Source organism: Scylla paramamosain, unplaced genomic scaffold (genome assembly GCF_035594125.1).
Source record: "Scylla paramamosain isolate STU-SP2022 unplaced genomic scaffold, ASM3559412v1 Contig56, whole genome shotgun sequence".
NCBI lineage: Eukaryota > Metazoa > Arthropoda > Malacostraca > Decapoda > Portunidae > Scylla > Scylla paramamosain.
The window spans coordinates 383,426-390,000 of NW_026973721.1; positions in this window are offsets into that span (position 1 = coordinate 383,426).

Here is a 6,575-nt window from a genome sequence, read left to right on the forward strand (position 1 = left end):
TATTTTTATTGTGTGTGTGTGTGTGTGTGTGTGTGTGTGTGTGTGTGGTATGAGGCAGTCTCTCTCTCTCTCTCTCTCTCTCTCTCTCTCTCTCTCTCTCTCTCTCTCTCTCTCTCTCTCTCTCTCTCTCTCTCTCTCTCTCTCTCTCTCTCTCTAACACACACACACACACACACACACACACACACACACACACACACACACACACACAGGAATATGAGGAAGAAAACATAAAAATCACAGTCAGCCAATCAGTCTCCCTTAAAAACAAACGGTAAACACAAACAAAACATAAACACCTGCAGCTAATACAAAAACGTACCTCAGGCGAACCAATTAAAGAAAAAGAAAAAAACAAAGAATCACACATACTAAAAGGCACAAATTGCTTCCATCACAACCAATAGACGATCGTCACGGTTTGAAAAGATCCTTTCCTCAGAAACATATTCTCTTCTCTCTTCATCCTCTTTCACTCACCCTGTTACCTCTCTCTCTCTCTCTCTCTCTCTCTCTCTCTCTCTCTCTCTCTCTCTCTCTCTCTCTCTCTCTCTCTCTCTCCCCATTATTGGAATCTCCTGTACAAATAACTAGACATATATTTACGTAAGAAATTATCCCAAGAAGCGGTGTCAAATTGTAGATCTTTCGGACAGAACACTAATATGAGAAAACTTCCCCCGTGAACAGCAGTGTTTGGAATGCTAGCGAAAGGTGACTGTAGCGATAAAAAGGTTTAATGCAATTGTACAAATAAAGTTCTGTAGCAAAGAAAGGACAATATTAACTTCCTATTCTCTACTTCCTGTGTCCATGGAAGCAATGCTTCACAGTGTTCTGAATGGAGACGTAGGTGGTGAAGGCAACACAGCTCAGGAAATGACAGCTTTATTCCTGACTAGTAATTTCGTAGGAATGACAATACTAACTACCTCTTCTCTCTTTCCTGTGTCCATGGAAGTAATTTTTAACAGTGTTCTTGATGAAGATGTGAGTGGTAAAGGCAACACAGGTCAGGAAATGACAGCTTTATTCCTGACTAGTAATTTCTTAATGGCTTCCTCAGAGGATTACAGAAGAAGAGCATAAATAAAAGTCTTTCTTCTCATGCCTTGTTCCCTTCACCTCCTGCCTCCTGTTTGTCACAGTGTCCTCACTAGTGTTCTCAACATCAACAATGACTGACTGTACCTATGAAAAGTTGTTGAAAGAGTAAGTTATCTAACACACGTACTGGATGTTGGTTGTGTAGGAGAAGGCGGCATGTTGGTAAGGCAAGAGATATTATGTGCACTGACTCACACACTGGGACTTGAGATTGTCATGCAAACTAAAATATCACAGTAAAAAAAAAAATCCTGAACAGAGTGGAAGAGAAGTAGGGAAAAGAACCTAAGTAAAGAAGAAAAATATATAAGATAAAAAAAAAGATTAAATACTGACGGAGAAAAGAGAGGGCACGCGCGCGCGCGCGTGAGAGAGAGAGAGAGAGAGAGAGAGAGAGAGAGAGAGAGAGAGAGAGAGAGAGAAGAGGAGAGGAGAGGAGAGGAGAGTAAAGAGAAGAAAAGTGTAAATAGAAGAAGAAAGTAAAGAGAAAAGAGTAAAGAGAAGAAAAGAAAAGAGAAGAAAAGAGACCAGGAGAGGAGAGGAGAGGAGAAGTTCTTTCCTCTCCTCTCCTTTCATTAGGAGCTGTATCTTGACTGGGCAGGCCTGAAGTGAGGGAGGAGAGAGTAAGTGGGAAGAGACGAGAGCAGTGGAACAGAAAAGGAAGAAGAAACTCTAATGAGAGAAAGGGGTGACTTTACTTGTACAACTGCCGTTAACCTAAAAAATAAAGTGCGCCTCATTCCCTCTTCGTCAGGACCACGTTGCCATGCACAGTGCACATCCAAACTTGCTTCTGTTGATTGACAAGTTAGGGGTTGGCGGAGTGAACGTGCGCGTGACGTGTTTCTCTCCATCACATTCTCCTCTCCTGCTGCCACTGTTTGCTGTCTCGCTAATAATTCTACCTTCCCCTCGACCCTCTTCCTTCTACAAGTGTTCTCTTCAGACTTTAAACAGCTTCCTTCGTCTCTCTCTCTCTCTCTCTCTCTCTCTCTCTCTCTCTCTCTCTCTCTCTCTCTCTCTCTCTCTCTCTCTCTCTCTCTCTCTCTCTCTCTCTCTCTCTCTCTCTCTCTCTCTCTCTCTCTCTCTCTCTCTCTCTCTCTCTCTCTTATATTAGTTAATCAGTCAGCCAATCATTCATTCATTCATTCAGTCAGTCAGTCAGTCAGTCAGTCAGCCAGCCAGCCAGCCAGCCACTCAACCAGTCAACAGGTAAATTAACAAGTAATCAAGTTTTTGTAATGAATTCCACTAATTGAAGAAATAAAAGTTGAAAAAGTTGCTTCCTTTCGTATCTAGAAACAAGAGATTGCATTAGAGATGAAAGGAAGACACATGTAGAGAGAGAGAGAGAGAGAGAGTGGCAGGTAAGGTTACGTTGGGTAAGGTCAGGTCAGGTCAGGTCAGGTCAGGTTAGTTTAGGTCAAGTCAGGTTAGGTTAGGAAATGTTAAGTCAGGTAAGAGTTGGATATAATAGAATAGGATAAGATAATATAGGATAGGTTAGGTTAGGTTAGGTTAGGTTACGTAAGGTAGGTTTAATAAAGGTAAGGCAAGGCAAGGCAAGGTAAGGTAAAAGTAAAATAATGTAAAGTTAGATTAGAATAGATTAGGTTAAGGCAGGCTTCAGCTGGGTCGCTAGATTTATTTACTCGAGAGCTCGTTTTCTTCCAGCCTGAATGATTGAAGTGGCTCCGCTTGCCTTCGTCTGGCTTGGCTTTGCTTTGGTGTTCTGTGTGTGTGTGTATATGTGTGTGTGTGTGTGTGTGTGTGTGTGTGCTAGGCGATCGAAAGTGTGGTTAGGTTAGATTGTTCCCCTCTCCATGTTAAGCGATCGAATGAGTGAGTGAGTGAGTGAGTGAGTGAGTGAGTGAGTAATTAGGTTAGGGTTCATGTTTAGTGGAGGGACATTTTTTTAAATTTTTTAATGCATAATTACATCTGATTATTCTTTGTCGATTTGTCCATTTCTCTCCCTGTCTCTCGGCATCTCTGTCTACCTTATCAAATTCTTCAAATCTCTCGTCTATTCAGAAAACTCTCTCTCTCTCTCTCTCTCTCTCTCTCTCTCTCTCTCTCTCTCTCTCTCTCTCTCTCTCTCTCTCTCTCTCTCTCTCTCTCTCTCTCTCTCTCTCTCTCTCTCAACGTTTCATCTCCTTTTTTTCCATCTCAATTTTTAGTTCAGTCTTTCGTTCAACAATCTCTCTCTCTCTCTCTCTCTCTCTCTCTCTCTCTCTCTCTCTCTCTTCTCTCTCTCTCTCTCTCTCTCTCTCTCTCTCTCTGCTCTGAGAGGGCGCTGAATTGATGCAGGGCATTTATGTTTTATAATCCCTCAGGTCAGGACAGGAATGAGAGCGGATCTTCCATCAGCAAGCGAAGCAAGAGAGGCGTCCTTTGCCTCGCTCAAGTAGGATCTGCGGGGCTCGCTGCATTGCCTGAGCCACGCTACCCAAGCTCTGCCCCTCCCTCGCCTTGCTTCCCCCGCCACTCAATGGTACACACTCACCAGTTGGCAGTGCACAGTCAATAGGGAACTTTACAGTATTGGGAATATTCATGAGTGGGGATAGGTGGAAATAATAATATGTAGGTTTGGTTCATTCGTTTGTACATTGAGTGCCACGTTAAGTCTGATACATTTTTGTAGTTTCGCTTGTTTTAAGTAAAGTCTTAAGAGCCTGTTAAGGAATCTAGCGATATTTGTCATCTTGTTACTTACCTACGTAATAACACACACACACACACACACACACACACACACACACACACACCAGAACACAAGAAAATAATGCAAACTCCAAGAGCTTGCATTAATAAATGATTGATAAATAAGTGATTAATAAAACAAACTTCATCTGAACAAATCGTCAAAGCTGTGGCTTGAAAACATCCGTGGCATCACTGAACTAACGATAATACCAACATGGAAAACCTCAATTGCTAAGAAATAAGCAAAGATTGTGATGGGCAGGGAAAGAAAGGGAAAGATTATGAGTAATCTGAGACGCTGTAGCCTAGTGGTTCCTCTGTGCGCAGATAAAACAACAACAACAACAACAACAACAACAACGACAACAACAACAACAACAACATCAACTAAACACTTGCACCAAACAGTGACACTATTAAAATGAACATGAACAAGGAGACCAATTGAAATGTTGAGGCCAAGAGAAGGTTGACAAGTGGTGATTGGAGACGCTGCATCCTGTTTCCTACTAGTTTCTCAATGCACAAATAATAAACAACGACTGAACAGATACGCAGAACACAGGGTGATCAGAAACACTGCAGCTTATTACCTTCCTTACTTCCTCTATGCGCAAGTAACAAGCAAGTAATGACTGAACAAATACGCAAAATATGGGTTGACCCAAAACACTGCAGGCTGCTAACCTTTCAGTTCCTCTATGCACAAATAATAAATAAACAAAACACATGCACACAAAATAGTGACTAGCACATTACCAACATCGACAGGAAGACACGGGGAAGAGCAGGGAGGGAATATGACGCCTTCAAGGTGACTGAGAGGCGATTCCAACACTCCGCGGCTCTCCACGGCACAGTCTGCACCGCCGCCTCGCAGTTCTCACGACCACTGCACACAGTAATGTTACGGAGGCACAATTACCGGGGAAACTAACACACGGGCCGTCACCTTTACGTCACCACGAGATAATGCAGAGGCGACCAAAACTGAATGAGTATCTCAGTTCGTTCAGCAGTTTACAGCACACGGTATTGACACGGAAGCACAAGTACTAAGGAAACTAGTACGCGGCCGCCCGCTGTCTTGTCGTAACCACGCGGCAGTGGCGAGGCGAGCAGGACTAAGGCGGCTGAGAGTTACAGATTCAGTGTCTCAGTTCGAAGGTTCCTTGTTTGGAGTATTGTTCACGCAGCTGAGCCAAATGTCCACGGTCTGACAGTGCGGGAAATATCTATACCATTCTTTAGTGTGTAGGAGGATACGTGAATTAAAGATGAGGTGTAATACAAGATCTCCAGGGGACGTACTTATATTCAATGGCCTTTATTGTCACGTGAGACTAACCCGCGCTGACTCGAGTCATGCATTGAAGCGTTACGTTGCCAGACTCCACACGGAACATTAATCCTAGATGTGTGTGTGTGTGTGTGTGTGTGTGTGTGTGTGTGTGAGAGAGAGAGAGAGAGAGAGAGAGAGAGAGAGAGAGAGAGAGAGAGAGAGAGAGAGAGAGAGAGAGCATGATTTCTATTCGTATGATTTTTCTTTATCTTTTATTTATTTTCTATTTATATTTATGTCTTTGTTAATTGTTTGGGTGGGTAAACACTCAGCGCCACCACCACCACTGCGATTTGTGGCGCTGTGTTGCAGTCATTGTCATCATAATCATCATCATTCTCCTCATCTTTCTTTTCTTCTTCCTCCTCCTCTTCTTCCTCCTCGTTCTTTTTTTCCTCCTCTTCCTCCTCTTCTTCTTTCTCCTCGTTCTTCTTTTCCTCCTCTTCATCATCAACATATTCTCTTCCTCTTCCGCCTCCTCATCATTAGAAATTTGTTCATCTCCTCCTCTTCCTCCTCTTCTTCCTCCTCTTTCTCCTCCTCCTCTTCCTCCTCTCTCTCTCATCTCCTCCTCACCATCATCATCACCATCATAATAATCTCCATCTTTCTCATCACAATCACCACAACCTCCTCCTCCTCTTCATCACCACCACCACCACCACCACCACCATCATAATCTATTTCCGGTAATACTGCAGTACAAATGTCTTCCAAACATCCTATACGCATCATCATTTTTGTCTATTCCAGGTCACCCGAGCAACACTTCTCTCTTCTCTCCAACTCAAATGAATCAGTGAGCACTGCCTTGTTTTACCATCCTTTCGTTGACATTCTGCTTTCCTAACTGTCTGTATCACTGGCCCCGCGCTTACTGTGCCCTGCGTATGTCAACTTACTTCTTCAGTGCACTATCACCATCAAGAAGCGGGGTCAGGATTTGCTTAAATGGACATGCCGTGACTCTCTCTATATATGACGAGGACAGACGAGACTACGAGTGAATATACCGGGTCAGCTTTAGTCTCTTCGTAAGCTATTCAAACCAAACACTCCTCTTATTTGTTCGGGAGCTTACCAACTTAGGAAGCGTTTTTGGTTGATAGTTTACGAAAAGACTGTGGAATTGATCCTTTTGCCTTACCAGTTCTGTTTTCGGTACTCCCCCAAACGACAAGCAGTGTGCAAAGTTGATTGTGGAACCTGACGACGGCTAAAGCACTTTTGTTGGTTAACTAGCAAGAGGAAAAAGGGTGACTCTGGAACTGGCCTGTCAGCAATAAGGCGGTAGTTTGAAGGGTTAGACTGGATGGGGACGATAGGTGGAAATAGGGAGGTGTGTTTTGTACAGGGACTGCCACGTGCAGACCTGATGGCTTCTTACAACTTTCCTTATTTTCTTAAGTTCTCATGT